The sequence below is a fragment of the Hippopotamus amphibius genome, chromosome 4 (assembly GCF_030028045.1).
Source record: "Hippopotamus amphibius kiboko isolate mHipAmp2 chromosome 4, mHipAmp2.hap2, whole genome shotgun sequence".
Taxonomy (NCBI): domain Eukaryota; kingdom Metazoa; phylum Chordata; class Mammalia; order Artiodactyla; family Hippopotamidae; genus Hippopotamus; species Hippopotamus amphibius.
Window position 1 is genome coordinate 109,800,961 of NC_080189.1, and position 10,586 is coordinate 109,811,546.

Consider the following 10,586-nt stretch of genomic DNA (forward strand, 5'->3'; position numbering starts at 1 on the left):
CAGCTCTATGAGTATCTACTGTATAGACTAGGAGGCCAAACTTAAATGCTATGACAGACCAACTAAGTAACATTCAGGGGAGAAATAACTCGGTACCAGACAATAGGGAGTGGTGCAGTCTTTAGCAAGCTTATTTGCAATCTACAATATGTAGATTCAAATGTATTAAAGCACCTTCAAAACAAAACTATCTAGAGAAATGATAATGGAATAAGACCCTCATGTTGATCCATTCACAGACCTTGCAACTCTGGTTCAAATCTATTCCTGGGACTAAACAGTGCAGCATCCTAGTTCTGAAGTCACTACAAGAAAAGTTGGGGGAAATCTAGCCTGCATGAGCATTCACCCACATATTGGCAAAAACCAGAAGAATCCTTTTGCCCTGATGTACCTAATGGCAGAATAATCTTTAAAATAATTTTATTCATAATAATACTGATATATTGACATAGAAATTATGTTTAAAGTCATTCAAAGAACCAGTTAGCTGCTGGGCACACACTGACATTTAGATATCCTATTAACCCGGTTTTGAGTCCTGGCCTTTCACAAACATCGTGCTGACTTACACACACACACACACACACACACACACACACACACACACACACACACGTCGAGTCTGTGCCCACTGGGAACAAGGAGACACGTTCTCTGGAAAGTCTGAGATGTGCTACTGTAAATTTAACTGATTTAGGGGTGAGCCATGGAGAAAGGACGTCATTCCACCAGCTAAAAGTGAGGCTTCTGTTCATACAATCAGTTCAGAAAATACCTCTGCCATCCCCACAGCAGAGGCATTTATTCATTTAAGAATGTTAGAAGAGCATTTAAAAAATAAATAAATAAAAACTAGCTGGGAACATACCACTTGCCAATGAGATTTTATTTTTTTATGAAAGGTTGAAACCAACTTACCTTCCCAAGCTGATTTTGAAAGTCAACTTGTCGGAAATAATAAGGTACGTAATTAACATTTCCTGTAGCCTCAAGATCCAATTAATTTAAAACTTGAAGGAAATGTTTCCCATACATGGGGTTGCAAAGAGTTAATACTCTTAGAACGTAAATAACTGATAAAATTTGAAAAGAGACCCACACCTCCACAGACCAATGGGCAAATGCTATGAAGAGGTAATTTTGAAAAAGGAAATACATATGCTGCTTTTACCTAAGACTATGAAATGTTAAAAATATGCTACAGTATCCAACGTTGTCCCAGGGAGGAAGTGAACAGCCTCCTACACTACTGAGGGAAAGACAAATTGACACATACTTGCACAAACCAATTTGCTCATTCCTATGGAAAACCTTAAAAACACTAAATCCTTTGGTCCTATAATTCCATTTTGAAATGTAATAAAATCATTATGGATATATGCAAACATTCAACTTTACGTTCAGTGTTAATATCTGATCAAATATTTGAACAATCTGTTAATATATAATATTACAGTCCCATTTTTGTGAGAAAAAACATTTATATGAATATAATATACGGTAAAAAATAATACATAGAAGTAGATACAGCAAAGAAGTTATTCCAGAACGGTGAGATTTTTTTTTTCTTTGATAACCTAAAAGGACTATTTTTTTCAATAATTTGTGTTATGCCATTAGATTTTTTTATTAATTAAAAAAAGTTTTCATTCTTTTGTTATTAAAAAATAAAATGCCTCTAGGAGAAATAAGTAAAAGTGGTAGGATATTCTAGTATGTAAATTTATTTGTAATATGCTGACTTGTAATAAAACCATGCCATTCAACAACAAAAACACTCGCATAGGCAAGGAAAGAATCAAGAAATATATCAACAAAGAGACAAAACTCATGTCTAATGCTGGAACGATGAGAAATGTTTATTCTCTGTTCTTATCTTCACTAATTTCATTACAAGAATGTTGATTACATTCTAGGAATACATATTTTAAATCCAGCTCATGTGCATTTTACAATCACACAGAATAGCTTCCTGAAAGTGTTAAAATCGAACTAGTCCATGATCATTAGATGTTAAGGGGGAAAAAATCCACTAAATTGCATCCAAGTACAGTAGACATATACGCACAGGAAGACATACAACAAAATACTCATAGACGCCACCTGTGAGTGATGGGTCTTCCAGTAGTTTGTTTTTTTATTTTCCTTTTTGTATTTTTCAAATTTACCACCATGAATATATCTTATAATCAGAAAAAATATTTTAACGTCTCCCCAAGTGACAAAAATATGTTTTCAACCAGTTATCGTTGGTATGTTTCACACAAGCACTAAACAGCACCAGAATAATGCATCCATCAACTTTATATACACTCTGTAATGACCTTACAAAAAACAATTAAAAAAACATTACTTGACCTAAGAGTAGGTATGTCAATGTGTTTTTTCCCCACCAGACACCTGACGAAAGCTTTCGTTTAAGCCCCTCCACCCCGGGTAAACAGGAACCTGCCCCCGTCCACGATAAAACAGAGTCCAGCGGACATGTGCCCTGCAAGAGACCAGGGGCTGAGGGACGGGTTTTGCCCCGCCCTCGCCGACCGCCCCTCCGGTCTCACCGAGCTGTTTGACTCCCGCCCCGCCACCCGCACATCCGGCGGGTCTCAGCTTTGAGAAGATTCAAACACACCAGGAAAACGACGGGACCGGGGGAAGGGGAGGCGACGCCACGCAAGGCTCCCTCCACCCCCTCCCCGGCACGAGGCCCCGTGGGACCAGGCGGCCTCCCGGCGGCGGACCCGCAGGACCTGCTCCGGGAGGCAAGCCGCCTGGGGGACGGAGCGCGCGGAATGCCCGTCGGCCGGGGCCCCTGGGCGCTCTTCGCGGGCCCCCGACACCCTCCGCGCCCCGACGCTCTGCGCGCGCGATGGCACCTGTCTACAGGACAGACCTGACCCGGGGGACGGACGTGCACGCAGCCCCGAGACCGCTCCAGCACGGGGGTCCAGCCAGCGCTCCCCGCCCCGCCGGGCCGGCGCCCGCCCCCGCTCGCGCAAAAGCTTCACGGGGCCCGCCCGCCGGGCTCGCTGCCGCCGCAGCCACGGCGCACGCGGCCCCGCGATGGCCGCGCTCCGACCCCGAGCGAGCGTCGGAGCGCTCCGCGCAGCCGCCCACAGCGGGCAGCCCCGCACCGGACACCAGGCCTGGCACAGCCCGGGGGCAGCCCGCGGCCTCGCAGGCGCCGGGCCCGGAAGGGACGCCCAAGGGCGGGAGGCGGCGCTTTCGCCGGGACACCCCCCACCCCCCAGTCTCGAGGGGCCGCTCCCCGAGGAGACCCGCACCCACCTCCGTCCAGCTCGGAGACCCCCAGGACACGCGCAAGCTCACCTCGGGCCGCCTTCCTGTCCCGGGGTCGCCCGGAGGCCGGGCGTCTGCGGCGCGAGGGGCACTGGCGCCGGCCGTCCCCGCTTCAGAGTACAGCGTCCGGGCCCAGGGCACAGCTCCGCCGCGGGTTCACGTCTGGGGGGCGCACGACTGGAGAGTGCCTGGACCCCAGGTTTAAGTCTGAAGGATTCCCGTCTTGGGGCGAGGGGGTGACAACTGGGCCCTTTACGGCTCATCCCGGGTTTACGACTCGCCCCAGGTTTACGACTGGGGGGCGTCACTTCGGAGCCCCAGGTTTACGACTGAAGGGGTTACGTCGGGGCCCCAGGTCTACGGCGGAGGGGGTCACGTCGGAGCCCCAGGTTTACGGAGGAGGGGGTTACGTCCGGGCCCCAGGTTTACGACTGAGGGAGTTACGTCGGACCCCCACGTTTACGGCTGAAGGATTCACGTCCTGGCCTCAGGTTTACAGCTGAGAGATTTAGGACTGGCCTGGGGTTCCTGTGTGGCGGGGTTCCCGCAGATCCCAGGCGCAGGTGGGGCCAGGGTTTCCTTAAGGGCCCGGGCTCCTCTAGGGTGTCTGCATGAGGCCGGAGGTGACGTCTGGGCCCCTGGGGTTTGCGCTGCCCCCCAGGGCCCCCCACAGGTGGTCCGGCTCTGTAGGCCCGGGGGGCTCACGCCCCTGGGTCCCTCAGCACTGCATGCGTTTACACACTTTAAAAGTTCTTCCCGAGGACCCGGCGTCCACCCAGCCGGCGTCGCGGCACTGACGGAGACCCCCTCAACCGCTGGGCAGCAGCCCAGGGGAGGGACGCATCGGAGCGGATCCCGAAGTTCTGGAAGACAGCCGAGCGCCAGGGCCGGTTCTGTGTCGTCTCCTCCAGGAGGCCCGTCCTCCAGGCTGCAGCGGCGCCGTCTCAGCTCCTGCAGGGAAACCGAGTGGAGCCCCGCAGAGGGCAGGAGCAGGCTGTGTAGACCCTGGGAGTGAAGCCCACCGGAAGGAGGCGTGGCCGCTGGTGCTTGCTTGCCCTTCCGGGCCCGCGGGCGCGTCCCGACTTAAGAGTCTTGCAGTCCCTGTGTAGGGAAGTACCGAGAAACAGCAAGGAAGGGAAGGCACATGCTCCGTATAGGGTGGGTTATTTTTCTGCTCTCTCCTGATAAGGAGGCCTTGAAAGGATCTCCTGGGCTGTTTTTCAGGGAAGGAAGGTGGAAGGAAGGTGGAAGGAAGGGGGGCTGGGTCCCCCCCAAACGTGAGTGTGCAGCCAGCACCTCCCTAGAGATGTCTCCTCCTGCTGTCAACCCAAAGTGCCATATGCGCGGCGCTCCCCGAGATTCTGGCATCCTGTCTCGGAAGGAGATTCACAGGAGACCGGTAAAGTCCGGTTCCAGCCCAGACAAGGTAATGTAGGCCCGTCTCTCCCTGCTCGTTTCCACGGAGGACAACTATAAAATCTGGAGGTATGCGAGAGACAGTGAGGTGTAAAAGGAGAAAGATGAGCTACTTACGGGCCCGGGGACTCAGCATCAGAGGCAGGAAAGCGGGAGAACCCTTCTCCACCTAGAGACAAGGGCGTCCTGGGGGCCTTTCAAGCCGGGATCCCACACAAGTGATTCCCATGCCTTCAGGCGTCCCAGCAGGGATCACTGGGGGCTCCAGAGGCACCAGGGAAACCAAGCAGACAACAATAGCTTGACAAAAAGCTCTGAGAATTAAAAGGCCATTGGAACCACAGCCCACAAACGTAGAACCCAAACAGGGTGACTATGTGCAAAAATGTGAGATTGAAATGGGGTCCATAAAGGCAAAATTCCAGGAAGCAATAAAAAAAATCACCTTTCATACCAAGAATCACGAAAATGACAACTTAAATGAGTTAGACCATCAACCAACGCCCACAAGGAAATGAATCAGACACTGGAAATATCAACAAAAATTTGAAAGCAGGCATTGTAAAAATGCTCCAGCAGTCAATTACAAATTATCTCCGAACAAATGAAAAAAAAATTGAATATTTCAGCAAAAAAACACAAATTATAGAAAAGAACCAAATTATAAAACTGAAAAATACAATAACTGAAATAAAAAATTCACTGAATGGGCTTAATTGGTAGAGTCCATTTATGTTCAGCCCAAAGCCTTTGACATACTCCACCCCATTGGCAAACCAGGTCCACACTCGATGCCAAGTCAAAGTTCAGCCCTCTGGAAACTGAAAAGATCATGAGAGACCTCTCAGAAAAACCCAGCCTTGCAACTAGATATCTAATAATTACATGCTCAAGAATTGCCCTCAAGCCCCAAGGGTATTTTCCCTTTTAAAAAATTTCATTCATTCCACAGTGATTAATGATCATCTCCTATGTGTTAAGAATTATGCTAGACATTGTAAAGACTTAAGTGAACAAAATAGTCTTTGCACTCGCGGAGCTTGGAGCTGTTTTGCATTTGAAACTACCCAAGCAGAGGGCCTGTCCCACCTTAGTATTTTTTCAAACCAAGTTTCTTAATGTTGAGAAGCACAACTCTTTGCGACTTTCCCATGGGTGTTCAGTGACCTGAGACACTGTCAGAGTAGAGAAAGAAATATTTGCATGGGAGTAGAAACTAGTCTGAACCATTTAGGAAGCAACCTCGCGTTAGTCAAACATGTCTCAATGTTTTCTGTCTTCCTGGAATGATCCAGTTCCTAATATTCAGGTTCCAAGTGGATATGAGGAGGGGTGAGGTGTGTGGGTCACAACAACCACAAAGAGCGTGAGGACAGTGAGGACAGGGACACTGAGGACGGGGATGGTAGGATGCTTGCAGCTGAGCAGGCTCCAATCCTGGGCGCACACACAGTGTGGAAGGGGAAGAACCCCCTGTGGGCAAGAATAGGCTTCATAACCAATCCACAGTCTTTTCATATTAACCTTACATTTAACCTTACTGTATATAATGCAGGTGCCGAGCTCCTTGGGTCGAAGATAGTTCCAGTGACATCTAAGGAGCAGATTCTCATGTCCAGATCATGATGTAAAGGCTTCCTGCTTTCTGCACGGCAAGATCTTGAGGTTCACTCTTTTAGGAATCTTTCTCTCTCCTTGATGCTGATATTATATTATGGACTATAAATGTCTCCCACTTAGGAGAGATTCCCTCCTCTTAGAAAACCAAATCAGTGCCATTACCAAGAGGAAGGCGGCAGGCAGCAAGCCACTTAGGCTTGCCTGGTCTCTCCCAAAACAGTCTTTTTATCTTACATGAGATCAAATCCAAGTCTCCAAAAGAACACATCAGATTTTTGAGGCCAAAGCACTAGCTGGCAATAAAAAAGTGTGTATTTCTAAGGCGTGTCTTTTGGGTTAGTCAGCCCTCCCTTTGGAACCAACCTGTGTGGCTGAGTCTATAGTAGAAGAAATTTGGGCATTGGGAGTTCTGGACCCAGCCCAAGACTTTTCCAACTCACCACAATGAGTAAAAGTTAATATATGTTGACATAATCTAATACTTAATTGCATAAGTTAATCCATTGTTCCAAGAACTCATTTCTAATGGAGGAAAGCCAGAATATTCAAGATAGATAGATAGGTGGAGAGGGAGAAATTTTGTGCTAAATTGTATAATGTTTGTTAATTATCTCACACATTTCAGTAGAATTGTTTGTTACATTAAATTGAATGATAATTTCACATCATTTTTTATTATCCTCCCTCCCCAGAGTCTATGGAGTACAAGGTACACAGTAAGCACTCAGCAAATACCTGATGGATTAAGTCCTTTATGCAAAGTGAGGCCTGCTCCCACTGAGAACTACTTCCATCCATCTTATTATCTTGAGCTTTTCATTGAGGAGTTTTGAAGCTGGTAAAATGAGGAGATGTAAACTAAAAAGGCAACAAACATGGAGATTATAGACTAACTTTAGGAGGATCTCAAAATTCACTAACAATGGAATTGGGAAGACTAAGATGTTAAAAGGAAACGAAGATAAGGGAAGGAGGAAGGAGATACGGAAGGTGGAAGGAAAAAGAGGGAAAGAAGAAAGGGAGGGAGGAAAGAAGATGGAAAAAAGGAAAAGAGGAAAAAAATTCAAATGAAATTATTGTATTTTTATTCCAGTAAGTGGCTGGGAATAGTAAGGAGAACATAGAGAACTGGAAAAGGGAAGGAAAAATAACTCAGCACAATGAAAGAGTAAAAACAATGACAGAGTGTTGGACATGAGCCAGACGAAGTACAGACGTTGCAACGTTCTGGAATATGGAATCGGCGGGGGCGGGCGATTGCAGTGACAGCATCTCTTAGGAGAGTTTCAAATACTTGTATGAGGCCAGGACAAATGACCAAATAATGGACTGTAACGGCATCTCCCCTCCCTCCCATGGGAGGGAAAACCTGGAAACGTGCAGCAGCTTCATCCCTCACTTGTCTAGACGAAACGGTTTCAACGTCAGAATCCATCACCATATTCCAAAAGTAAAAGATAAGGAAGACTGTATCCTAAAATCTTTTACAACATGTTTCAAACTTAGAATTATTTATAGCTACTGAGTCTTATCCTTGCTAAGGCCATCCATAATTTCTTTGTTGCAAAATATAACAAAAATTTCCTCTGCAAGGTTAGAGGAATTTTATCCTCCCTGTCTGGTATTCCAGTTTCATTCATTCTTGGACTCCTTTTCCCCTGCTCAGCTCTTAGGGGTTAGAGCTCCCTGGGTGATCTCACACATTTTCCTCGCTGACCTTGGCCATTACTTTAGTGTTGTCACCAACTGTATGCAGACAGAACCCGATCTCCAACTCTATCCAGGTCTCTCCTTTGGGTCCGCATACATTTATGTGATGGCATCTGTGCATTTTCATCTGAATATCCCCCTACCCATGCTGAGTTATTCTTGCCCTCTTCCTATCCCTAAACCCCATATCCAACCGAACACAAAATCCTCTCAAAATTACTGCTGAAATTTCTCTGTAATCTCTGTATTCCTCTTTCCTGATTTCATGCTTCATCCCTCCATCTCTCCTGACTGCCATGGAAGCAGCCTTCTAACTGCCACTCTTGCCTTCCACTTGGCCCCAGTGCTAGTCATCAGAGTATCTTCTTAGCAAACCACACGTTGGATGACACCTCCCCTTGCCCCTTTAGAACAAGCTCCCAGTGATCTTCAAGATAAGGTCCAAATTAGCATGGAAGTCGAAGTATTAGTGATCTAGCAGTCCTGGTTGCTCTCTTCCCTTTCCCCATCTCAGACTGTCCTCAGACTCTACAAGCCCTCCCTCCGGCATCCACACTTTGAATGGGATGCTTCCTTTGTGTGGAAAAAGTCTTTCAATTTCTTAGCCTCCTTTCAACCAAATAGCTCCTTTTTTAAAATTCTGGACTATGCTACAATGTCCATACCTCCAGGAAGCTGTCTCTGTTTCCAGTTTGAAATAACCAACCTATAAGCTTTTCAGCCCACTCTTCCGACTAGATCATAGCAGTTATCAACTTGGATTTTAATTACCTATTTCCTCAGTTGTCTGTCTACCAACTACTCCCTCCCACTAGATTATAAACTCTGTGAAGACAGTTTATTTGGTTTATACAACAGTTGCCTATCACAGTGGATGACCTGTGATACATCCTCAATAAATGTGAAATAAATGCATGCATGAGAGTGAAGATAGTTTAACTTGCAGAAAAGAAACCAGGAAATCTGTAAAGCTGTAAAGACTGTAATTGGTTATATATGTCAACAGACAAATGAAAGTTTGGCAGAGGGAAAAAAAAATTCCAGAGTTTGTTTTCTCCTTACCCAAACCAACTTTTGCAGATGTGAAGTTTTAGAAGAAAACTAACCTGATCATTTGCTTAGAATTTCTCTTCTAGTAACTCAAAATATCTGAAATGGGTTGAATAGCAATATTGTATCTAAACGATTAACAATGTAGAAGAATAAATAACAAACAAAATCTTTAAGGTAGGTGCATAAGAAAAGATAGTAACTACATCTGAAAAATAGCATTTCAAAATAATTTTCGGTTGATAATTTGACAGATTTGCTTTTTCACACTTTTTTATTCCACACTCCTGATGTAATTTTTTTTCAGTGATATTTTTCAAGTCTAGAACTTTTTAGTAATGTCTTTTAATCTTAGTTATGTAAAAATCATAAGTACGCATCTAGTTGTGGATTGTTTTTATTTGAATGGTTTGGTATTTTGGGGGGCCTTTTGGTCTAAAGGCTCAGGTTCTTTAGGTTTGAAAAATAGTTTTGTTTTATAATTTCTATTTTCATATTTTTCTTTGGCTGAAATTCTTTGGGGGGGGAGGGCGTTGTGGTTTTCTGTTTGTTTGTTTTTTAATCTTACCTGAATTAGCTGTCTATATATTTTACCTCTTCCTATTTCCTGTCGTTTTCTGCATCTTTGTATTTTTCTCAATTAAATTCGAGACTCATGTAAATAACTATTTGACACTTTGAAATTCTGCTGTCAGTATCCCAAGGAGAAAGAAGGTTGGAACAATGACAGTACCTCACATAGTATCTTTATCGATGATGCTGATTGAATTAACTGTGAGCTAAGGAGAGCCATGAAACAGCTGTATGACAGGGAGAAAGGACAACTATCACATTCCAGGAACATCAGGAGACATTGACTGGGCTCACCAGCTCTGTGCTAGGTGGTGTGGATTTTTGGTAAATAAAGCTTTCTCCTTGACCTCCAGGGCTGGAAGCTTGGCAGTTCTGTTATCCTGCCACCCTTGATCATAGAGAAACAATTCCAGGCTTTGAAGAAAGCACTTCATTAGAGTATGATGTAAAAATATTGTTTTATGGCTAAAAATCTTACAATCACTACCCATCTTTATAAGCCATCAGAATGTTACCAGCCAATCAGGGCTTGTGGTCTTTCATTTACTCCAGGTTCCCTTCACCTTCCTGGGCAGAAACCTACACGCATTCGTTATTTACCTGCCCGAGAGCTGGCTGCACCCCACCACTCTCTGCCTGCACTTAAAGTCCCTGCCCTTTCTTCTGTTGTCACTCATTCACTCATTAGAACCAATATTTTCAGTTAATTAGGATTCCATGAGTTGCAAAATTCTCAATCTTCAAAGAAAAGTGAAATTAGTTCCAGAACTTTTTATTCCTTATGACAATTTTGTCTCTGTACGTATATATTTTTACTCTCTTTGCAATTCTGGAACAGGTGATGGGGGTGAGGAAGAGAGGGGAGCGTCCCTCCTCCCATCTCCCAGAAGCACTGTTCCTTTCAGCAGTCATTACAA

At 45.3% G+C, this 10,586-nt stretch overlaps 2 long non-coding RNA genes across 2 annotated transcripts in view; one reads left to right on the forward strand and one right to left on the reverse strand.

The window, feature by feature from the left end:
• Window positions 1-2,952, reverse strand: part of LOC130851622 (uncharacterized) — a 74,548-nt gene extending 71,596 nt beyond the window's left edge. Inside the window, exon 1 of the long non-coding RNA XR_009053233.1 lies at window positions 2,894-2,952. This is a non-coding gene — a long non-coding RNA (uncharacterized LOC130851622). The remainder of the gene's footprint in view (window positions 1-2,893) is intronic.
• Window positions 2,953-4,326: 1,374 nt separating this feature from the next.
• LOC130851621 (uncharacterized) lies at window positions 4,327-8,045 on the forward strand. The gene is made up of 3 exons (XR_009053232.1): window positions 4,327-4,726; window positions 6,272-6,381; window positions 7,029-8,045. It is a non-coding gene; the product is annotated as an uncharacterized LOC130851621 (long non-coding RNA).
• Window positions 8,046-10,586: the final 2,541 nt, after the last annotated feature.